This window comes from Trichomycterus rosablanca, chromosome 1 (assembly GCF_030014385.1).
Source record: "Trichomycterus rosablanca isolate fTriRos1 chromosome 1, fTriRos1.hap1, whole genome shotgun sequence".
Lineage (NCBI taxonomy): Eukaryota > Metazoa > Chordata > Actinopteri > Siluriformes > Trichomycteridae > Trichomycterus > Trichomycterus rosablanca.
Genome location: NC_085988.1, coordinates 19,557,203 through 19,583,280, shown reverse-complemented (window position 1 = coordinate 19,583,280; position 26,078 = coordinate 19,557,203). Strand labels below are relative to the sequence as shown.

Here is a 26,078-nt window from a genome sequence, read left to right as displayed (position 1 = left end):
TTAGCTTAGGATTCATGTTTAACAGTTAGCGTAGCATTTAGCTTAGGTCGTTTCTTGTGTCTGTTTGTTTTGTCTTTTCTTTAGTTTTTAATAAATCAGTGTAAACGTCTCTGCAAGTGTGTCTGCCCCCTCTTGTCATAGCCCATATTGTTATAATCCTACATACACAAAATAATTTAAACTAAAATTTATAACTAGTACAAAGAATAAACAAGCGATTGGAGTTCTTTATTATTCAGGCAAGTCTTTGATAAAGTCCATAGTTAGTTCTGGACATTTTCTGTGCAAACATGCCAAGTTCCAGTTTTTGAGTTCATTTTCATTTTGACACAGTGCCTTAACGTGCTAGCCCACCACCAGTGAAACTTGATTTCAAGTATTGCCAGTTCTACCAGCTTGGTCAAGCACTTTATGTCATAGAAACTTATGGTGATCGCGGATGTTGGATTGCTGTCGTTCTGCCTCTCTTGTCCGATCGCTCAGGTTTGATGACGGTGGGGGAGGTGGGCGCTGATATCCTGTGACAGCCTTAATGACCTTGTTACCTGCTCGCTCTCCATTGTAGTTATGCTGTAATAATTAGTGGTGCTGGTGTCTAAAGCTACTTTCTGCAAAACTGACATTTTTACTTTTTAATAATTTCACAATTTAACTACATTTTCTGTTGTTTTACCCTGAGGTGGTTCTGACTGAAACCTTTTTACCCACCCAAGGTTGAATCCTGCAAGTCGAGACTGCCGTGCCAACAATGCTGCTACTGCTAGATGTGATGGAGCCTGGCGTGTTTGCACCAAAAATGTCAAGAACTTACTACGGACTTTATCACAGACTGGACTGAATAATGAAGAACTCCAATTGTTTACATATTTTTTGCTAGTTATAAGTTTTAGTTCAATTTCATTTTGTGTTTGTATGATTTGTGTAAATCCTATTTATTCAAATTATCCTCCAGGCCACTCAAAGAGGATGAAGGTCCCTGCTGAGTCTGGTTCCTTTCAAGGTTTCTTGCTGTATTTTTAAGGAAGTTTTTCCTTGCCACTGTCGCCCTCAGCTTGCTCAACAGTGGTTTTTGGTCTGTTGGTCCTGGATTCTGTAAAGTTGCTTTAAGACAATGTCCATTGTAAAAAGCACCATACAAAAAAAAATTGTCGCAACTGGCCATTAACATTAAGAGATAGGATACCAGGTTGGAAGTCATGTCATTGCCACTGCTTTAACATGCAATGCTTCTTGACCAGCATGGGTTTTGAACATGGGGCAAGGTTTGTGAGTGCAAAACGAATATTGGATATGACTAAACTAAAGAAACTTGTGTAGAATACAGTACTTAAAAAACTAGCATTTTGGCTGAATTTAACATTGGGCTTGCCAATACTTATTTTTAATTATACTGAACTACAAACATATTATTTTTGTTATTATGCTGCTGTGAATCTTAACTTTGTATTACTAAACAAAATTGTCACATACTATTAATGAGAATTCAGTATAGCTTTGTGGACAGGGGTACAACTACAGTGACACAGGTTAACAATGGGTGTGGGTAAAACACCAAAATCTCAACAATAAGGGGTATCAACATACTTTTGTCCAAGGAGTTTAATTTGTTTCATTTCTTTTTCCACATGTGTTTTACAAGTTGGGACAGTATGGCAAATGCAAATAAAATAAAAATGCAGTGTTCCTTACATTGACTTTGACTTTTATTTGATTGCGGACAGTTTGAACCCAAGATCCAACATTTATCTGCTCAACTTCATTTCATTTGTTAATATACCTCCATTCCTGCATATCAGGCCTGCAACACATTCCAAAAAAAAGTTGGGATGGGGACAAGTTAAGGCTAGTAATGAGGTGATTAGTAATTATGTGATTCCAAACAGGTGATTTGGTACAAAAGCAGCATCCGGGAAAGGCTGAGTCTTTGATGAGCAAAGATGATCACAGGATCTCCAGTTTGTCAACAAATGCATGAGAAAATGATTGAAATGTTTAAAAACAATGTACCTCAAAGAAATATTTGAAAGGGATTTGCATATTTCTCCCTCTACAGTGCATAATATTATTAAACCATTTAAGGAATCGGGAGGAATTTCAGTGTGTAAAGGCCAAGGGCGCAAGCTTAAGCTGAATGCCCGTTATCTTCTGCACTGCATCAAGAACCGGCACTCAACAATAGCTGATATAACCACATGGGTGAGGGATTACTTTGGCAAACCTTTGTCAAGCACTACAATACAGAGTTACATGCACAAATACCACTTAAAACTTTAGTGTGCAAAAAAGAAGCCTTATGTTAACCATGTCTAGAAGCCGCGTCGACTTCTCTATGATTGGAGGCATCTGGAATGGACCATCACACAGTGGAAACGGGTATTGTGGTCAGATGAATCAGCATCCCAGGTCTTTTTTGAAAAAAAAAAATAAATAAATAAAAAGGACCATCCAAGACTGTTATCAGCAACAAGTCCAAAAGCCAGTGTCTGTCATGGTATGAGGCAGTGTAAAAGGTAATTTACACTTCTGTGGTGGCAGCATTAATGCAGAAAAGAGATCCTAGAGCAACATATGCTGCCTTCAAGACGTCATCTTTTCCAGGGACTGTTTTTTATTATTATTATTATTAGCATTTTCCATGCTGTCCCAACTTTTCCAGGGACTGTTTTTTTTATTATTATTTGCATTTTCCATGCTGTCCCAACTTTTTGGGATTGTACTTTCTTGGGTTGTACTTTCTGTAAGCTATTGGATGATAAAATATTAAAAATTAAACAGTTTTGAATCCCTAATGTTTGTATCTATAGAGATTTAATATCACTGGTGGTGATTTTTGCTCTTTCATTTCTTAACTGAAATAATGTGGATAAAAACAAGCATTACCTGACATGCCTATGATATTTCTGTCATTGCTGTAGTGCGGTTTGTTTTATTATGGGTGTTTTTCTCTTTTAAATGAAGTTGTGTCAATAATTCTGCCGCCCGCTGCAGTAGTACTCAGAGGACTGAGCTTCAGAGTAATGAATTCATGTCAGACTTTATTCATTTTCTATGTGAGGCAGGTTGTACAAAGCCAATTTCATTACAGACTGATCATCATTCTTCATGCTGAGCAATGAAGGAAAATGAATACACCGACCATGACTTTCACATTCATTCATTCATTCATTTATAAGTGTATGCATTTATTTACTCAAATACAGTGCTGTGAAAATATCTCAATTTCTGATCGACTGTTATTGCTCAATTTGTCACATTAAATTTAGATTATTAAAAGACATGATGCTATAAACATAGTCAATTGATATTCAACTCCCACTTGACCCTTCTGAAAAAGTAATGACCTTTTAATAACTAGTTGCACCACCTTTAGCAGTAGCTAAACAATTTCTGTAATTCAATATTAGTGTTACTGCAGCCCCCCTCTAGATGCTCGTGCATTAATTGCTTGTTTTAGGTCTCGTCACATTATCATTTTCAGCTTTAGGTTAAGACTTAGACCAGGCTAGTCCAAAACTTTGATCCATTTTAGCCACTGAGATTTAAACTTACTTATTGTGCTTAAGGGACAGTGGAAGCCTAGTGGGTAGAGCTTGGAAGCGAATGGAAGGTTGTGAGTTTGAATCCCAGCTGTTGGGCCCGTAATCCTCTTGGCTCCAGAAGTGCTGTACAATGGCTGACCCTGCACTCTGACCCCAGCTGGGATAAAAGGAATAAACATTTAATCGTACTGTACAGATACACAGAGTAGGCATAACATTATGACCACCTTCCTAATATTGTGTTGGTCCCCCTTTTGCTGCCAAAACAGCCCTGACCCGTCGAGGCATGGACTCCACTAGACCCCTGAAGGTGTGCTGGTGATGTTAGCAGCAGATCCTTTAACTCCTGTAAGTTGTGAGGTGGGGCCTCCATGGATCGGACTTGTTTGTCCAGCACATCCCACAGATTCTCATTTGGATTGAGATCTGGGGAATTTGGAGGCCAAGTCATTACCTCAAACTCGTTGTTGTGCTCCTCAAACCATTCCTGAACCTTTTTTGCTTTGTGGCAGGGTGCATTATCCTGCTGAAAGAGGCCACAGCCATCAGGGAATACTGTTTCCATGAAAGAGTGTACATGGTCTGCAACAATCCATGTGGTACATGTCAGAGAAATATCCACATGGATGGCAGGACCCCAGGTTTCCCAGCAGAACACTGCCCAAAGCATCACAATGCCTGCTTGCCTTCTTCCCATTGTGCATCCTGGTGCCATGTGTTCCCTAGGTAAGCAACATGCACGCACTCGGCCATAGGTGCGTGCCTTTTTATCCAAACCAGCATTAACTTCTTCAGCAATTTGAGCTACAGTAGCTCGTCTGTTGGATCGGACCACACAGGCCAGCCTACGCTCCCCACGAGCATCAATGAGCCATGACCCTGTCGCCGGTTTACCACTGTTCCTTTCTTGGACCACTTGTGATAGATACTGACCACTGCAGACCGGGAACACCCCACAGGAGCTGCAGTTTTGGAGATGCTCTGACCCAGTCATCTAGCCATCACAATTTGACCCTTGTCAAACTTTGACATTTTTCCTGCTTCTAACACATCAACTATGAGGATAAAATGTTCACTTGCTGCCTAATATATCCCACCCACTAAAATCACCATTGTTTTAGAATTTTCCCATTTGGATATACACCGTATACAGCCATAACATTAAAACCACCTCCTTGTTTCTACACTCACTGTCCATTTTATCAGCTCCACTTACCATATAGAAGCACTTTGTAGCTCTACAATTACTGTCTATAGTCCATTTGTTTTTCTGCATGCTTTGTTAGCCCCTTTCATGCTGTTCTTCAATGGTCAGGACCCCCACAGGACCACCACAGAGTAGCTATAATTTGGATGGTGGGTCATTCTCAGCACTGCAGTGACACTGACATGGTGGTGGTGTGTGGTGATTGTCTCTGACTTTACATCTACAAGATGGACCAACTAGGTAGGAGTGTCTAATAGAGTGGACAGTGAGAGGACACGGTATTTAAAAACTCCAGCAGTGCTGCTGTGCCTGATCCACTCATACCAGCACAACACACACTAACACACCACCACCATGTCATTGTCACTGCAGTGCTAAGAATCATCCACCACCTAAATAATACCTACTCTGTGGTGGTCCTGACCATTGAAGAACAGGGTGAAAGCAGGCTAAAAGGTATGTAAAGAAACAGATGGACTACAGTCAGTAATTGTAGAGCTGATAAAATGGACAGTGAGTGTAGAAACAAGGAGGTGGTTTTGATGTTATGGCTAATCAGTGTATTTTATTCAAAGACTATTCAGACCCTTAGCTGTGGCACTGTTAATTGTGGTCAGCCTTCTATTTGCTTTAATTATCCTTGAGATGTGACTAGAACTAATTTGGAGTTCACCAGTTCCCATTTTAATTAGTTGGACATAGTTTTAAAAGACACACTTGTGTCTATAAGGGCTCCCAGTTTACACTGCATTGCCAGGACAAAAACCAAAAAAAGTCAAAAAAAAATAAATAAATCCAAGGAACTGTCTGTGGGTCTCTACGATCAAACTATGGGAAGGCAAGAGTATAAAACAATATCTAAGGCTTTGAGTGTTTCCAGGATTTACAGTGGCCTCAATAATCTTGAAATGGAAGATGATTGGCACAACCCTGAACCATCCATCCAAATTAGCCACTTGGCCAAAAAAGGAATTGGTCAGGATGGAAATAAAAACACAAATGTCTCTCTAAAAGAATTCCAGATGTCTCATGCCAAAAAGGAAGAACCTGTTGGACAACCATCTCTGCGGCACTTAATAAATCAGACCTTGATGGAGGAGTGGCAGGACAGAAGCCAGTGTTTGAGAGTTTGCCAAATGGTATGAACACCAGAAACATGAGGAAAAAGATTCACTGGTCTGATATGACAAAAATCAGATTCCTTGGTCAGAACAGCAAGCACAATGTCTGGTGAAAAACAGGCACTGCATATCATCTAGCTAATACTATTCCTACAAGATCATCCTTGAAGAAAATCTCCTCCAGAGCAAATTCAAACTCAGACTGGAGTGACAGTTCAGCATCCAACTGCCAAAAGTACACTAGAGTGGCTTTGGGGCAAGTCTATGAATGTCCTTGATTAGCCCATGCTTAAACACCATCAAACATCTGTAAAGAGACCTGAAGATGTCAGTTCACAGATATTTTCTGTCTATCTTGACCAAGTTTGATCTGCCATGAAAACATAAAAACGTCCCAAATCCAGGTGTGCAAGTAGAAGAAGAAGCTAGAAGAAATGTATCCAAGATGACTTGCAGCTGTAATTGCTGCTGAAAGAGGCTTTTAAACAGTATTGAATAATACGTCTAAATACTTGAAAATGAGTTTTCAATTCTTGATTTTTTAATTAGTTTTTAAAAAACCTCAAAACATGTTTCTATTTTATTATTATGGGGGATTACATATACAACCCCAAATCAGAGTTTCTTACATTTACTTTGACTTTTATTTGATTGCAGACAGGATGAACCTGAGATATTTCATGTTTTATCTGCTCAACTTCATTTCATTTATTAATAAACATCCATTCCTGCATTTCAGGCCTGCATTTACAACACATTCCAAAAAAAGTTGGAACAGTAAAGCATTTACCACTTTGCAATGTTGCTATTCTTTTTCACCACACTTAAAAGATGTTTTGGCACCAAGGATACCAAGTGATTTAGTGTTTCAGCTTTTATTTTGTCCCATTCTTACTGCAAACACGTCTTAAGATGTGCAACACTACAAAATTCTCCACACATTCTCTCTTGAGGACAGGTCTGGATTGCAGGCAGGCCAGTCCAGTACCCGTACCCTCTTCTTCCGTAGCCATGCTTTTGTCATGTGGTTTTGCATTGTCTTGTTGAAAAATGCATGGACGTCTCTGGAAAAGATGACGTTTTGAAGGCAGCATATGTTGCTCCAAGATCTCAATGTACTTTTCTGCATTAATGCTGCCATCACAGAAGTGTAAATGGAATGCTGATTCATCTGACCACAATATGATTGGTCCATCCTAGATGCCTCAGAGCCCAGAGAAGTCGATGCCGCTTCTGGACATGGTTACCATAAGGCTTCTTTTTTGCACAGTAAAGTTTTAAGTGGCATTTGTGCATGTAACTCTGTATTGTAGTGCTTGACAAAGGTTTGCCAGAGTAATCCCTCACCCATGTGGTTATATCAGCTATGGTTGAGTGACGATTCTTGATGCAGTGCCGTCTGAGGGATCGAACCTTTGCGCCCTTGGCCTTTGCGCACAATAATTCTTTCCAATTTCTTGAATTGTTCAATGATATTCTGCACTGTAGAGGGATAAATATGCAAATCCATTTCAATCCTTCTTTGAGGTACATTGTTTTTAAACATTTCAATCATTTTCTCACACATTTGTTGTCAAACTGGAGATCCTCTGATCATCTTTGCTCATCAGAGACTCAGCCTTTCCTGGATGCTGCTTTTGTACCAAACCATGATTACAATCACCTGTGGACATCACCTGTTTGGAATCACATCATGATTTAGTTTTTTCACTTCATTACTAGCCCTAAATTGCCCCTGTCCTAACTTTTTTTGGAATGTGTTGCAGGCCTAAAACGTAGGAATGGAGGGATATTAACAAATGAAATGAAGTTGAGCAGATAAAACATGAAATATATCAGGTTCATCCTGTCTGCAATCAAATAAAAGTCAAAGTAAATGTAAGGAACACTGCGTTTTTATTTTATTTACATTTTCCATACTGTCCCAACATTTTCTGATTTGGAGCTGTAATTTAAAAGCTGTTTTTGTGCTTGTTTGTTCTCTCATGCTCTCTCTCACATGTTACATTTTGTTTGAGGATCTGAAACCATTTAGTTTGACAGATGTGCAAAAATAGAAGTAATAAAGTGTGGGCCAAAGATGCACACTGTATTTAATTTTTGTGCTATTGGGAAAAAATTAATCCTGTTCCAGTTTATTAGTTAAATAATATGTTATAAATTTACAGTAAATGGACGTTTTCTTCTATTTCCCCCAGTGGTGTATTAGAATAAGATAGTTATGACTGTGGAAGAGATAGGGATCATTAGTATGTGCTTGTATCTCCAAGGGATGAACTCTCTCTCTCTTTCTTTCATCTGTGTGTGTGTGTGTGTGTGTGTGTGTGTGTGTGTGTGTGTGTGTGTGCTCGCGCATCATTTGACCTGTGATGGACCTTATCCCTTCTGCTCACTTAAAAATTCCCTTAAAAAGTCAAATTCCCACTAAGCTTGTCCTTCTCACACTTTACACACTGGTTAGTTTGGTTAGTCTGGTATGTCTCTCTGTCAGGGAACGTCCCCATGGAAATACATGAACGTTTTGACCTTGTGGGGACACTTTTTAATGAACAACAAATGATGCATTTATTCTAAAACAATATTAGCAGATACATTAAGATTAATGTTGACATTAGGGCTAGGGTAATGCCAGATGATAGATTAGGATGCAAGTTGACATTAGGGCAAGGGTATTGCTAGGGGTTACAGAAGGATTAATGATAATGATGATACATGAGTAATGAGTAATGAGTAATGTTTAAAATTAGGGCTGGGTTAATGCTGGGGGATACATTAAGTTTAATTTTGACATTAGGGTTAGGGTAATGCTAGGGAATCTGTTAGGATTAACAATGGCATTAGGTATAAGGTAATTCTACGTGATTCATTAGTATTATTTATGACAGAAGGGTTGGGTAATGCTAGGGGTTACATTAGGATTTATGTAGACTTTAGGGGCTATGGTTATGCTGGGGGATACATTAAGTTTAATGTTGATATGAGGGCTAGGGTAATAGTAGGGAATCCATTAGGTCTAACAATTGCATTAGAGCTAGGGTAATTCTGTGGGATCCATTAGGATTAATGCTGGCAGTAGGAATAGGGTAATGCTAAGGAATCGCTTAGGATTAACAAGGACATTAGGGCTAGGGTAATTCAAAAGGATTCGTTGGGAGGTTACATTAGGATTACTGTAGACATTAGTGCTAAGGTAATATTAGAGATTACATTAGAATTAGTGTAGACATTAGTGCTAGGGTAATAGTAGGGGTTACATTAGGATTATTGTAGACATTATTGCTTAGGTAATACTAGGGGTTACATTAGAATTAGTGTAGACATTAGTGCTAGGGTAATAGTAGGGGTTACATTAGAATTAGTGTAGACATTAGTACTAGGGTAATAGTAGGGGTTACATTAGGATTATTGTAGACATTATTGCTTAGGTAATACTAGGGGTTACATTAGAATTAGTGTAGACATTAGTGCTAGGGTAATAGTAGGGGTTACATTAGAATTAGTGTAGACATTAGTACTAGGGTAATAGTAGGGGTTACATTAGAATTAGTGTAGACATTAGTACTAGGGTAATAGTAGGGGTTACATTAGAATTACTGTAGACATTAGTGCTAGGGTAATAGTAGGGGTAACATTAGGATTACTGTAGACATTAGTGCTAGGGTAATAGTAGGGGTTACATTAGAATTAGTGTAGACATTAGTGCTAGGGTAATAGTAGGGGTTACATTAGAATTACTGTAGACATTAGTGCTAGGGTAATAGTAGGGGTTACATTAGAATTAGTGTAGACATTAGTACTAGGGTAATAGTAGGGGTTACATTAGAATTACTGTAGACATTAGTGCTAGGGTAATAGTAGGGGTAACATTAGGATTACTGTAGACATTAGTGCTAGGGTAATAGTAGGGGTTACATTAGAATTAGTGTAGACATTAGTGCTAGGGTAATAGTAGGGGTTACATTAGAATTAGTGTAGACATTAGTGCTAGGGTAATAGTAGGGGTTACATTAGGATTATTGTAGACATTATTGCTTAGGTAATACTAGGGGTTACATTAGAATTAGTGTAGACATTAGTGCTAGGGTAATAGTAGGGGTTACATTAGAATTAGTGTAGACATTAGTACTAGGGTAATAGTAGGGGTTACATTAGAATTACTGTAGACATTAGTGCTAGGGTAATAGTAGGGGTAACATTAGGATTACTGTAGACATTATTGCTAGGGTAATAGTAGGGGTTACATTAGGATTACTGTAGACATTAGTGCTAGGGTAATAGTAGGGGTAACATTAGGATTACTGTAGACATTAGTGCTAGGGTAATAGTAGGGGTTACATTAGAATTACTGTAGACATTAGTGCTAGGGTAATAGTAGGGGTAACATTAGGATTACTGTAGACATTAGTGCTAGGGTAATAGTAGGGGTTACATTAGAATTAGTGTAGACATTAGTGCTAGGGTAATAGTAGGGGTTACATTAGAATTAGTGTAGACATTAGTGCTAGGGTAATAGTAGGGGTTACATTAGGATTATTGTAGACATTATTGCTTAGGTAATACTAGGGGTTACATTAGAATTAGTGTAGACATTAGTGCTAGGGTAATAGTAGGGGTTACATTAGAATTAGTGTAGACATTAGTACTAGGGTAATAGTAGGGGTTACATTAGAATTAGTGTAGACATTAGTACTAGGGTAATAGTAGGGGTTACATTAGAATTACTGTAGACATTAGTGCTAGGGTAATAGTAGGGGTAACATTAGGATTACTGTAGACATTAGTGCTAGGGTAATAGTAGGGGTTACATTAGGATTACTGTAGACATTAGTGCTAGATTAATAGTAGGGGTTACATTAGGATTACTGTAGACATTAGTGCTAGGGTAATAGTAGGGGTTACATTAGGATTACTGTAGACATTAGTGCTAGGGTAATAGTAGAGGTTACATTAGGATTACTGTAGACATTAGTGCTAGGGTAATAGTAGGGGTTACATTAGGATTACTGTAGACATTAGTGCTAGGGTAATAGTAGGGGTTACATTAGGATTATTGTAGACATTAGTGCTAGGGTAATAGTAGGGGTTACATTAGGATTACTGTAGACATTAGTGCTAGGGTAATACTAGGGGTTACATTAGGATTATTGTAGACATTAGTGCTAGGGTAATACTAGGGGTTACATTAGGATTACTGTAGACATTAGTGTTAGGGTAATAGTAGGGGTTACATTAGGATTACTGTAGACATTAGTGCTAGGGTAATAGTAGGGGTTACATTAGGATTACTGTAGACATTAGTGCTAGGGTAATAGTGGGGGTTCCATTAGGATTACTGTAGACATTAGTGCTAGGGTAATACTAGGGGTTACATTAGGATTACTGTAGACATTAGTGCTAGGGTAATAGTAGGGGTTACATTAGGATTACTGTAGACATTAGTGCTAGGGTAATAGTAGGGGTTACATTAGGATTACTGTAGACATTAGTGCTAGGGTGATAGTAAGGGTTACATTAGGATTACTGTAGACATTAGTGCTAGGGTAATAGTGGGGGTTACATTAGGATTACTGTAGACATTAGTGCTAGGGTAATACTAGGGGTTACATTAGGATTATTGTAGACATTAGTGCTAGGGTAATAGTAGGGTTACATTAGGATTACTGTAGACATTAGTGCTAGGGTAATAGTAGGGGTTACATTAGGATTACTGTAGACATCAGTGCTAGGGTAATACTAGGGGTTACATTAGGATTACTGTAGACATTAGTGCTAGGGTAATAGTAGGGGTTACATTAGGATTACTGTAGACATTAGTGTTAGGGTAATAGTAGGGGTTACATTAGGATTACTGTAGACATTAGTGCTAGGGTAATAGTAGAGGTTACATTAGGATTACTGTAGACATTAGTGCTAGGGTAATAGTAGGGGTTACATTAGGATTACTGTAGAAATTAGTGCTAGGGTAATAGTAGGGGTTACATTAGGATTACTGTAGACATTAGTGCTAGTGTAATAGTAGGGGTTACATTAGGATTACTGTAGACATTAGTGCTAGGGTAATAGTAGGGGTTACATTAGGATTACTGTAGAAATTAGTGCTAGGGTAATAGTAGGGGTTACATTAGGATTACTGTAGACATCAGTGCTAGGGTAATAGTAGGGGTTACATTAGGATTACTGTAGACATCAGTGCTAGGGTAATAGTAGGGGTTACATTAGGATTACTGTAGACATTAGTGCTAGGGTAATAGTAGGGGTTACATTAGGATTACTGTAGAAATTAGTGCTAGGGTAATAGTAGGGGTTACATTAGGATTACTGTAGACATTAGTGCTAGGGTAATAGTAGGGGTTACATTAGGATTACTGTAGACATTAGTGCTAGGGTAATAGTAGGGGTTACATTAGGATTACTGTAGAAATTAGTGCTAGGGTAATAGTAGGGGTTACATTAGGATTACTGTAGACATTAGTGCTAGGGTAATAGTAGGGGTTACATTAGGATTACTGTAGAAATTAGTGCTAGGGTAATAGTAGGGGTTACATTAGGATTACTGTAGACATTAGTGCTAGGGTAATAGTAGGGGTTACATTAGGATTACTGTAGAAATTAGTGCTAGGGTAATAGTAGGGGTTACATTAGGATTACTGTAGAAATTAGTGCTAGGGTAATAGTAAGGGTTACATTAGGATTACTGTAGACATTAGTGCTAGGGTAATAGTAGGGGTTACATTAGGATTACTGTAGACATTAGTGCTAGGGTAATAGTAGGGGTTACATTAGGATTACTGTAGACATTAGTGCTAGGGTAATAGTAGGGGTTACATTAGGATTACTGTAGACATTAGTGCTAGGGTAATACTAGGGGTTACATTAGGATTACTGTAGACATTAGTGCCAGGGTAATAGTAGGGGTTACATTAGGATTACTGTAGACATTAGTGCTAGGGTAATAGTAGGGGTTACATTAGGATTATTGTACACATTAGGGCTAGGGTAATAGTAGGGGTTACATTAGGATTTTTGTAGACATTAGTGCTAGGGTAATACCAGAGCCGTAGATAGAGAGAGTTGCGACACTACTTCATGTAACCCTCCAATAGTTCCAAACAAACCCGGCGCTGTCATGTTCTCCTATGGGACAGTCAGCAGTGAGTGAAATATTAAACATTAAATAATAAACATTTGTACAATTTCTGGGTATTTTCACCTGCCTTTACATTTACTGCATCTGCTTTAATATCAATTTGGTATATGAAGTGGAAGATTGATGTTTATAATGACTTAATAGGTCGTTCTTGTTAACACACAGTACATTATATTAGCATACTGTAACGGTGTGGGTTGATACAGTTGACAACCCACTGAGAGAGACGGAACCCAAGGTGCAGAGCACAGAAAAGAGACGAATGGAGATAAATAACAATAAATGTATATTTTTTATTTAGGTAATTTCCTAAGTACTAAGAGGAAGAGCGCTAGGTGGGACCCGCGACCGCGGCCAGCCGACCAGCTACTCGATCCACCAATTGACCAACCCACGGCGCAAGATCCCGAATGCTTCTTCCTGGATCCTAAAAAGAAAACAAAACAAACACAAAAAACCGTAACGAGAAAAGAGATAAATAGAGGAATCGACTTACGAGTCGGATTCAACTGTGGAACCGATTCATGAGCCGATTCACTCACGTAAACACAATAGCTTCCTAAACACGGAAATAGCGAACGTATCTACAGAGCGATAACTCTGATAGAAACAATGAAAAAAGCGTACGCTTTATAAATAAAGCAGTAGCGAGCGAACGCACACCGGCCAACTACCGTACCGACTGAGGGATTGACTCAGCACAGAGCAACGCTCTGGCTTTTCTTAAATAGCAAACCCACAGGTGCTGCGAGTTAGCGCTGATTAGCGCTAGTGTTTTTGGTACTTGTAGTCCGCTTGCCATGGGAATGGGACGATCTACGGTTTTTGCTGCAAGATGCGCTGAGCAAAAGTAATCGACCCGTTACAGAGCCCCTCCGTCTAGGGACGGCTCCTGACGTTCCCAAGCCTGCTGATCGGTTGCGGCGAAATTCCCGGATCAGCTCTGGGTCCAAAATGTGTCGTGTGGGGACCCAAGAGCGTTCTTCCGGCCCATACCCTTCCCAGTCGACAAGATATTGGTTGCCACGTTTCGCCCGGCGTACATCAAGGATGCGTTTAACTGTATAGGCAGGGGCTCCGGCAACCATTCGAGGAGTAGGGGGATTGGGGTCAGTAGGGGGGTTCAGGGAACTGCAGAGTACTGGCTTGAGACGCGATACATGAAATGTGGGATTAATTTTCATGGTACAGTGTATCACAAAAGTGAGTACACCCCTCACATTTCTGCAGATATTTAAGTATATCTTTTCATGGGACAACACTGACAAAATGACACTTTGACACAATGAAAAGTAGTCTGTGTGCAGCTTATATAACAGTGTAAATTTATTCTTCCCTCAAAATAACTCAATATACAGCCATTAATGTCTAAACCACCGGCAACAAAAGTGAGTACACCCCTTAGTGAAAGTTCCTGAAGTGTCAATATTTTGTGTGGCCACCATTATTTCCCAGAACTGCCTTAACTCTCCTGGGCATGGAGTTTACCAGAGCTTCACAGGTTGCCACTGGAATGCTTTTCCACTCCTCCATGACGACATCACGGAGCTGGCGGATATTCGAGACTTTGCGCTCGTCCACCTTCCGCTTGAGGATGCCCCAAAGATGTTCTATTGGGTTTAGGTCTGGAGACATGCTTGGCCAGTCCATCACCTTTACCCTCAGCCTCTTCAATAAAGCAGTGGTCGTCTTAGAGGTGTGTTTGGGGTCATTATCATGCTGGAACACTGCCCTGCGACCCAGTTTCCGGAGGGAGGGGATCATGATCTGCTTCAGTATTTCACAGTACATATTGGAGTTCATGTGTCCCTCAATGAAATGTAACTCCCCAACACCTGCTGCACTCATGCAGCCCCAGACCATGGCATTCCCACCACCATGCTTGACTTTAGGCATGACACACTTATCTTTGTACTCCTCACCTGATTGCCGCCACACATGCTTGAGACCATCTGAACCAAACAAATTAATCTTGGTCTCATCAGACCATAGGACATGGTTCCAGTACTCCATGTCCTTTGTTGACATGTCTTCAGCAAACTGTTTGCGGGCTTTCTTGTGTAGAGACTTCAGAAGAGGCTTCCTTCTGGGGTGACAGCCATGCAGACCAATTTGATGTAGTGTGCGGCGTATGGTCTGAGCACTGACAGGCTGACCCCCCACCTTTTCAATCTCTGCAGCAATGCTGACAGCACTCCTGCGCCTATCTTTCAAAGACAGCAGTTGGATATGACGCTGAGCACGTGCACTCAGCTTCTTTGGACGACCAACGCGAGGTCTGTTAGGAGTGGACTCTGCTCTTTTAAAACGCTGGATGATCTTGGCCACTGTGCTGCAGCTCAGTTTCAGGGTGTTGGCAATCTTCTTGTAGCCTTGGCCATCTTCATGTAGCGCAACAATTCGTCTTTTAAGATCCTCAGAGAGTTCTTTGCCATGAGGTGCCATGTTGGAACTTTCAGTGACCAGTATGAGAGAGTGTGAGAGCTGTACTACTACATTGAACACACCTGCTCCCTATGCACACCTGAGACCTAGTAACACTAACAAATCACATGACATTTTGGAGGGAAAATGACAAGCAGTGCTCAATTTGGACATTTAGGGGTGTAGTCTCTTAGGGGTGTACTCACTTTTGTTGCCGGTGGTTTAGACATTAATGGCTGTATATTGAGTTATTTTGAGGGAAGAATAAATTTACACTGTTATATAAGCTGCACACAGACTACTTTTCATTGTGTCAAAGTGTCATTTTGTCAGTGTTGTCCCATGAAAAGATATACTTAAATATCTGCAGAAATGTGAGGGGTGTACTCACTTTTGTGATACACTGTACGTGGCAATTGGAGAGTGTATGCTACTGGATTGACCCTCCTGAGTACTTTGAAAGGTCCCACATATCTGGGTCCTAACTTCTTTGACTCTAGGGTAAGAGGAAGGTCCTTGGTAGACAACCACACTCTTTGCCCTACACGGAAAGAAGGACCCACCCTTCTCCTACGATTAGCAGCAGCTGTTCTGGAGGCTGTGGTGGTCCTTCGGATTTTCTTGGCCTTCTGCCAGACTCTCTTGCAGCGCTGAACGAAGTGCTGAGCTGAGTCAATCTGTAACGGTGTGGGTTGATACAGTTGACAACTCACTGAGAGAGACGGAACCCAAGGTGCAGAGCACAGAAAAGAGACGAATGGAGATAAATAACAATAAATGTATATTTTTTATTTAGGTAATTTCCTAAGTACTAAGAGGAAGAGCGCTAGGTGGGACCCGCGACCGCGGCCAGCCGACCAGCTACTCGATCCACCAATCGACCAACCCACGGCGCAAGATCCCGAATGCTTCTTCCTGGATCCTAAAAAGAAAACAAAACAAACACAAAAAACCGTAACGAGAAAAGAGATAAATAGAGGAATCGACTTACGAGTCGGATTCAACTGCGGAACCGATTCATGAGCCGATTCACTCACGTAAACACAATAGCTTCCTAAACACGGAAGTAGCGAACGTATCTACAGAGCGATAACTCTGATAGAAACAATGAAAAAAGCGTACGCTTTATAAATAAAGCAGTAGCGAGCGAACGCACACCGGCCAACTACCGTACCGACTGAGGGATTGACTCAGCATAGAGCAACGCTCTGGCTTTCCTTAAATAGCAAACCCACAGGTGCTGCGAGTTAGCGCTGATTAGCGCTAGTGTTTTTGGGACTTGTAGTCCGCTTGCCATGGGAATGGGACGATCTACGGTTTTTGCTGCAAGATGCGCTGAGCAAAAGTAATCGACCCGTTACACATACATTACATAATGCGATATCATTAAGTAGTAGAGACAATATACAGTACAGAGATTAGACAGTTTTTTATGTTTTGTTTTTTACATAAACTAATCTCCCTTCACTTTCCCGAGGATTCATAATAATAATCATTTTGGTTAAACACTAAGCCATGTGGCTGGATTCATAAGGTTTACCTGCACTGAATGAACAGATTCATAAACACACTACCGTACCTTTAACATTATAGTGCAGGTACATGAAATAGCATTAATTCATGTCTTATTTCATGAGTAAGTAATAATTTATTCCTACATGTAATACATGAATTAATTCATAATTAATATGCACTAGTTCATTTTGTCTAATGTAAGTGGTGGACAAGGTACACAAACCATGTAGTTGAGTTGAAGTAGAGCTATCCAAGGTGAAATATTACTCCAGTAAAAGTAGTAATAAAAGTAAAATACTCTTTACCTCCACTAAAGTACTAAACTAAATTTACCTTCAAATGTACTTAAGAATGAAAGTAAAATTAGCATGATTTATTATGGCTCTGATGTTTTATTATCATTTCTGTAACAAGACTCTTGATTAATCAACTTTTAATTAATCCATTTTAGGTGAAAAGACTCGTGTCAATAATTTAGCTTAGCTGACTAAGCTAAATTCAGTTATACCTATTAATTAAGATAAACATGTAACATTTAGTGCTGAGCAAATGCTAAACAATAACAGTATTAAGTATATTAATGACATCAAATTCATTATTTTTTTAAAACAAAGCAACAAACAGCTAAAAATGCTTGATAAGTAGTGAAAATGAATGGGGCTCTATGGGTTGTTTGGAACTATACAGAGCTCCACAACCCGGAAGCTGCACAGAAAAAATGTCCCGCCCCCTTTCCAAAGGTTCCCTATGGGAGTGTCGCCACTCTGTTCTCTCTACCGCTCTGGGTAATACTAAGGGTTACATTAGAAATAATGTTGACATTAGGGTTAGGGTAATGCTAGGGGATACATTAGGTTGAATGTTGATATAAGGGCTAGGGTAATCCTATGGGATTCGTTGGGATTAATAATGACAGTAGGGATAGGTTAATGGTAGAGGTTACATTAGGATTAATGTAGACATTAGGGCTAAGGTAATGCTAGGGAATCCGTTTGAATTAACGATGACATTAAGGCTTGGGTAGTTCTAGGGAATATGTTAGAGTTAATAATGGCCGGGGAAATTTTATGGGATCTGTTAGGATAAATAATAACAGTAGGGATGGGGTAATGCTATGGGTTATGGGGTGCTGGAGTCTAATGCTATGGGGGCAGGGGGGGGGGGGTTACTGATATTTTACCCTTAACGATTTCACATTTTAACTACATTTTCTGTTGTTTTTCCCCGAGGTGGTTCTGACGGAAACATGTTTACCCACCCAAGGTTGTCAAGACTGTCGTGCCAACTTTATCACAAACTGGTTGCTAGTTATAAATTTTAATTCAATTTAATTTTGTGTTTGTATGATTTGTGTGGATTCTGATCATTTAAGTTTTCGTCCAGGCTGCCCAAAGAGGATGGAGGTCCCTGCTGAGTCTGGTTCCTCTCACGGTTTCTTCATGTATTTTTAAGGAAGTTTTTCCTTGCCACTGTCGCCCCCGGCTTGCTCAACAGGGGTTTTTGGTCTGTTGGTCCTGGATTCTGTAAAGTTGCTTTGAGATAATGTCCATTGTAAAAAGCGCTATACAAATAAAATTGACTTGACTTATATATACTTGAATAATAACAGTAAGAATAAAGTAATGCTAGAGGTTACATTAGGAGTAATGTTGACATTAGGATTAAAGCTACAAATTAGGGCTAGGTTTCTGCTGGGAATACATTAAGTTTATTGTTCACAGAGTTACATTAGGATTAATGTTTACTTTAGAGCTAAGGTAATGCTAGTTGATTCATCAGGATTAATGTTGACATTAAGGCTTACATTAGGACAGTAGTGAACCGTAACTCTTAAACCTCAGCCCTCTGCACCCCCCCCCCCCCCCCCCCCCCCCCCCCAAGATCATAGCTTACTGTGTCCTTTCCTAAAGTACTGCAACAGTTAGGAAGAAAAAAAAATAGGAAGATAATTCAGCCTTTGAAATGCACAGATAATGTCTTTACCGCAACAAGATGAACATAATACTTGCAAATCCCCACCTCGCAACTTACAGGAGTTAAAAGTTCTGCTGCTAACATCTTGGTGCCAGATACCACAGTACACCCTCAGGAGTCTAGTGGAGTCCATGCCTCGACAGGTCATGGCCGTAACACTAGAGTTAGGGTTAATATTGACAGTAGAATTAAGGTTGTAGTCAGACAGAAATGGAGCAGAAAGCAAAGGTATTTTCAAATGTAAGTAATTCTCAATGTTTTTTTTTTTTCTTTCATTTCTATTAAGTTGTACAAGTGTAATTTATTTGCAGATTTCGGTACATGGAGGGAGTTGTTAGCGGGATGTGTTGCCTTAGCCCATTTGTTTGAATGGCCTGGGGCTAACAATGTTAGCTTAAAAAGCTAAAACTGCAGCAGTGGGCAGTGACAGCTGATGACGTATTTACTGTCAAACTAGAGTGTCTCAATAATCTGCCTTCTAAAGTTTGATGTCAGTTAGAATCCACTTAACTTAGGCAGCTGCCTAGCTAGACAATAGGCAGCGAGGCAGGTCACTAGGTTTTCAAACAGACCTTTATTATTAGGACGGGGGGTTAACTTTAGAGTTAGGTGTAGAGTTCTTTAACTAGAAAAATATACAAGTCAAGAGGAATGTCTTCCCTATAGATATGGATATAGGATTAAAGATGTGTGTGTGTGTGTGTGTGTGTGTGTGTGTGTGTTATTCCCATCTGTGTTTTAGTCTTTTCATCACAGTGGGATCATGGTGCATTACTTGCTCTCCCATATGTCTCTATATTATCTCTGTGAGATTCACAATATTTAGACAGACCATAATCAGATTGATGTTGAACTGTAGTGTGTGTGTGTGTGTGTGTGTAAAACAGAAATATGATAAAAGTGGGGTTATTTCATTAGGGTGCGGTGAGAGATTGATAACGCTCATCGGTCAGACAGAGAGAGAGGGATGAAAGCACTTTATTTATTCAGCACATTAATCTAACATAACAATTCTGCTAAGAGCATCTCTCGATCTGTTCATCTTATCTTCCTCTCCTCTTGCTTTTTATACACATGGCCAAAAGTATGTAGACACCTCTTCAACAGTTAATTTGAACCCCATTATTGCCAGCAGGTTTAAGCATAGAGTTGTGCAATTTTCCCAAACATTGGTCAAAGAATTAGTTGTACTGAAGATTACAGCTACTTTTACCATACCACTTTTACTCATTTCTGATCCAACAGATCATTCGGACTGGGATGCCACTTTAAGTTGCCAAGTGGAAACACCTATAAGCAACAACAGCTTAGTTTTTGATAGCTGGTCTCCTCTGTTCTAGTGAATTGAAATACAGTGGTACCCTGTAACTCAAAATCTTTGAAACTCAATGCACTTTGTGGAGACATTTGTACCCTTAAACTTGACTTTTACCTTAAATTCGACATTTTCAGCTTTTAAAAAAAAATGTATTTATTTAATTTTAAATTAACAATGAACAGCCACTTTGTTCAGCTCTCAGCTTGAGCGGTGTGGTGAAACCTCATGGAAATAAGCGGAAAAGCGTTTATGTGAATGCGCCTTTACTGAACGGAATACAGTATTCCAAGATCAAACATCTCCACGATTAAGAAGCATAAGGAAACAATAAAGAAGTAAAGGTAAAGTACAGGTTTTATTGTTTTTTTTTTAGGTTTTAACTGTTTTTTAAATTGTATTTCAGTGTTTTATATTATATTTGTGTTATTTTCAGTGTATAAGTGTCAAAAACAACCCCATTATTTTACATTAGCCTAAAATATATACAGTTTTACAAAACCATGGAACACATTAACAGGTTTCCCATACATTTTTAATGGAAAAAATACCTTGAAACTCACTGTCTTCAAAACTCGACACCACTCCCAGAACCAACTCCACTGATGTGGAGTTTCAAGGTATTACTGTGTAGAAATAACAAAAAGTGACTTTATTTGTCTTGTATACAAACAAGATTGTCCGTTCAAATCCAGGCTCTGCTATGCAGACGATGTTGGGTTCTGTATGTAATTAAATTATTTTTCCACATATCGCAGACTTTTTGGAAGCTGGGGTCAGAGCACAAGGTCAGCCATCGTACAATCCCGGAGCAGACGGGGTTAAAGTCCTTGCTCAAAGACCCAACATCGTCTGCATAGCAGAGCCTGAATTTGAATATGATAGATAGATAGATAGATAGATAGATAGATAGATAGATAGATAGATAGATAGATAGATAGATAGATGATAGATAGCTTTATTAATCCCATAGGGAAAGTCAGTTATTACAGCAGCCCAAGATACACAGTACACAAGTATTAAAGTACAAAGTATTAAAGTGCACAAGTAATGTTGTACACACTATGTAATTAAATAAATAGAATAAAAATGTAGTATGTAATATAAAAACGTATCCTGGCAGTAAATATTGTTAGATAAGATATGCAATATGTAATATACTAAACTGTTGTAAAGTGTTCATTGCAGTAGATATTAACAGATGTGTAATATAGACTTTATAAACATATAATAGCCGAAAGCTTTACCCACCGGGCTACAACTGTTTTAGCAATATTTTAGCAATAATAATATTAAAAATATTCCATATATAATTCTAGAAATATTACTTTTATGAGCATTTTGTGTTTCCAAATAAAATTTTGCTCCAGAATGTGCCTACGGCACCCACTCATTTCCACAAGATTTTATTCCACACCTGCTTGCTCTCACACAATACCAGTATTATTCATCTCACATCCTGTCATGCTTTTGGGCTCTCCCCTTGGCGTCGCAGTTCCCATAGCGACATTATGCTCGTGTCAGTTTTGGCTTGCTTTTGTTTCTCCTCTCTGTTCTCTTCATTGGTTTATTCCCTAATGTGTATCACCTGTTGTCAATATTTTCTTTGTTTTGTTCTGTATTCATGTTCTGTGTTCTGTGTGTGTCATTAATTAACCTTGCATTTTGAGCACTGTTACAAACAGTGATGATGATTTTTGGAAAACCCCTGATAAAACGCTTACTGAGCTTACACACTTGCATCTTGCTTCAACTTGTCAGCTATTACAGAACACTATTACAAACAAAGCTGCTGAGATTGAAGCATCAGCTATAAATATAAAAAGGCAGTGAAGTGTACCCAACATTCAAACGCTTCTGCCATCTCTCATGTTACAGCACATCTTTGTTTATTTTTTGGTTGGGAGGCAACTGGTCTACAAGTACCACGCAGATGGGCGGATTAGTGTCAAATTCTAAACACTGATCACTTGCAGACATCATCACATCTACGCCTGCCTTCTTAGTGTCCATTGCTCTGCTCCTGCCAAGGTTCCAAGTGGCCATCGCTTTACCCCCACCAGGCTTCTCTGTCCTGCTGACAAGTCCCAGCTTTAATATTTATTCATTTTTTTTTTTATTAGGAATTTAACATCATGTTTTACACACTTTTGGTTACATTCATGACAGAACAGGTAGTTACTCGCTACACAAGATTAATTAGTTCACAAGTTTAACGTCATGGATAATTTTGTATCTCCAATTCACCTCACCAGAGCTCCCGGAGAAAACCCACACAGACACAGGGAGAACGCTCCACCCAGGAATCAAACCCAGGATCCTCCTGCTCTGAGGCAACAGTGCTACCCACTGAGCCATTTCATTAATTAACCTTGTATTTACTTGCCTGCTTGTGCTATGACCACTGCTACGGACATTGATGGTGATGTTTTGGAAAACCCCTTAAGAAATGCTTGCTGAGCTTTCACACTTGCATCTTGCCTCATCTTGTGAGCTATTACAGAACACTTTTACAAACAAAGATGCTGAGATTGAAGCATCAGCTACAAAATTCAGTTAGGCCGTTGCTGCCATTGCTTATGTTACAGCACATCTTTGTTTATTTTTTGGTTGGGAGGCAACTGGTCCACAAGTACAACGCAGATGGGTGGATTAGTTCCAAAGTCTAAACACTGATCACTTGCAGACTTCATCACATCTATGCCTGACTTCCAAGTGGTCATTGCTTTGCCCCCACCAGGCTTCTCTGTCCTGCTGACAAGTCCCAGCAATAAATATTTATTTAAGGACCTTCTTGCTATGAGGCAACAGTTCTACCCACTGAGCCACCATGCTCCCCCAAGCTTTAATAAGTCTGTGGCGTTCCACTCAAATGCACTTTTTTATTCTCATACAGTATGCATTTTGTGATCACTCCCTGTAGGCAGTGTAACTAGTAGGCAGTACCTAAGTGTATTTGCAATGTTATAATTATACTTATTTTTTAGTATTTAAAATAATTATATGTATTATATTAATATTTAAATTATATTTATTTTTTTAATTTTATTAATATTTAAATTATATGTATATGTAAAATATATTAAAACTAATTATATATAAATAATTATATTTATTATTTAAGTATTAGTATTTTTTTAGTATTTTATGAAATATTTTTTCATTATATTTAATTATCATTTTGATGGACTTTGATGAATGACTATTTCAGAGCAGGAGCTTTTTTGTGCACCAGCTTTTAAGCCCATGGCAAAATGAGCTCACTTGTCTGTGTGTTAGACGTGAGCCAAGGTGGGTTTGAATGCAAGTGAAGGTCAGTTCATTTACAGAATCCAGGCAGAGGTATCCAAAACACGATCCAAGAAACAAAGTACTAAACAGGCAAAAACAATATGGCAGTAGAATAGAATTGAATAGAAATGCTCAGTAAACACAGTAACACAAGGTAAGGCTATGATACTCCGCACTGAAACCTTAAAACAAAGTAACTTAGTGATTTATTTATTTATTAGGATTTTAACATCATGTTTTACACATTTTGGTTACATTCATGACAGGACAGTTTTTTACTCATTACACAAGATTTAACAGTTCACAAATTTAATGTCAAACACAGTCATGGACAATTTAGTATCTCTACAATTTAGTATCTCTTGCATGTCTTTGCAAGAGGAAGCTGTAGCCTAGTGGTTAAGGTACTGGATTAGTGATCTGAAGGTTGCCGGTTCAAGCCCCACCACTGCCAGGTTACAACTGTTGGGCTCTTGAGCAAGGCCCTAAACCCTTAATTGCTAAGATTGTATACTGTCACAACTGTAAGTCGCTTTGGATGAAAGCGTCTGCTAAATGCCAAAAATGTAAATGTAATGTAAATGTCTTTGGACTGTGGGAAGAAACCGGACACAGAGTGAACATGCAAACTCCACACAGAAAGGACCCGGACCACCCCACATGGGGAACGAACCCAGGACCTTCTTGCTGTGAAACAGTGCTACCCACCGAGCCACTAAGCCACTATGCCACCTGTAACTTAGTGAAACAGGTGAATCAGTGAACATCATCAACACACAAAACGGGTGCACAAAAAGGAACAAACTGCTCATAGTTGGGGTACTGAGAACAGGTGCAATCAGCTGATTGTAAAATAATCGTGCCCATCTTGTGTGGCCCCAAGGGATTCTGGTAACTGTAGTTGGGGTTAACTGTGTCACAATTTGTCTGATGCAGGGTTTTTTGTTACTTTTAGCAAAGTAACAAGTTTAAATTACATGCTATTTCCATTTAGCAGACGCTTTATTCAAAGTGACTTACAATTATGACTAAATAGGATTTGAGCAATTAAAGATAAAGGGCCTTGCTGATGGTGGTGGGTCTATAACCAAAAACCTACTGATGACTAGTTCAGTACATTAATAGGTAAAGTCTTCATTCAGATTCTGGTAGAGACCACTATGTACTTCAATGTACTTTGTACCTACAGACAGTTGCACATCCGATCTTAAAATTAATTAGAAATAGTTCCAAGTGGTATTTCTAACTTCCTGAGATCTATGCAAAGCTTTGACTGTTCCAATGTAATGCTTGTCGCTTAGTCTAATAGGTGCAGCCTAAATCATATTTATGTGGGCACAGATAAGTCACCAGCTGTAGCCAAAGATAATTACAAACAGTAAATTAGGAGGCCATGTTAGAAATGTAATATAGAATATTCTACACCACCATATTAATAATGTAAGATTATGTAAGCATGGCATATTTTGACCCAGCAGATTTCTTTTTGTGCACCAGCTTCTAAGTCTATGGCAAAGTAAGCTCCCTTGTCTGTGTGTTAGACATGAGCCAAGGGGGGAATAAAGGACCATCCAGACTGTTATCAGCAACAAGTCCAAAAGCCAAGGTCTGTCATGGTATGGGGCTGTGTCAGTGCTCTTGGCAAAGGTCATTTACACTTCTGTGATGGCAGCATTAATGCAGAAAAGTACATTGAGACCTTAGAGCAACATATGCTGCCTTCACGACGTCATCTCTTCCAGGGACGTCCATGCATTTTTCAACAAGACGATGCAAAACCACATGCTGCACACATTACAAAGGCATGGCTGTGGAAGAAGAGGGTACGAGTACTGGACTGGCCTGCCTGCAGTCCTGACCTGTCCCCAATAGAGAATGTGTGGAGAATTTTGAAACAAAAAATGTGACAGCGACGACCCTGTACTGTTGCACATGTTAAGACGTGTTTGCAGGAAGAATGGGACAAAATAAAACCTGAAACACTAAATCACTTGGTATCCTCGGTGCCAAAACGTCTTTTAAGTGTGGTGAAAAGAAATAGCAACATTACAAAGTGGTAAATGCTTTACTGTTCCAACTTTTTTTGGAATGTGTTGCAGACCTGAAATGCAGGAATGGATGTTTATTAATAAATGAAATTAAGTTGAACAGACAAAACATTGCTGCATTTGCATTTTCCATGCTGTCCCAACTTTTTCTGATTTGGGGTTGTAAGAAAAAACACTTACATTTTATTATTTTACTTTATACAAAGAAAATAGTTTTAATTATTTTGTAACAAAAAAGACCAAATGCACTGATAAAGACATAACTGGGTACAGTACATGTCTGTTAGAGGGTTATGGAATGATTTTGACCTCAGCTGCATCCACTTTCTAAATGGACACAAACCTGGGATTGCTGATGACATCACCTGAGATCATTGTGTGTGTGTGTGTGTGTGTGTGTGTGTGTGGGTGTGTGTGTGTGTGTGTGTGTGTGTGTGTGTGTGAAATTGAGTGCCTTGAAATTTAGAGCTTGTAATTAGCTTTCTTCGCTCTACTGC

General features: G+C 39.2%; 1 pseudogene; it reads right to left on the bottom strand.

The window, feature by feature from the left end:
• Positions 1 to 26,078, bottom strand: part of LOC134312191 (uncharacterized) — a 71,462-nt pseudogene that overhangs the window by 30,656 nt on the left and 14,728 nt on the right.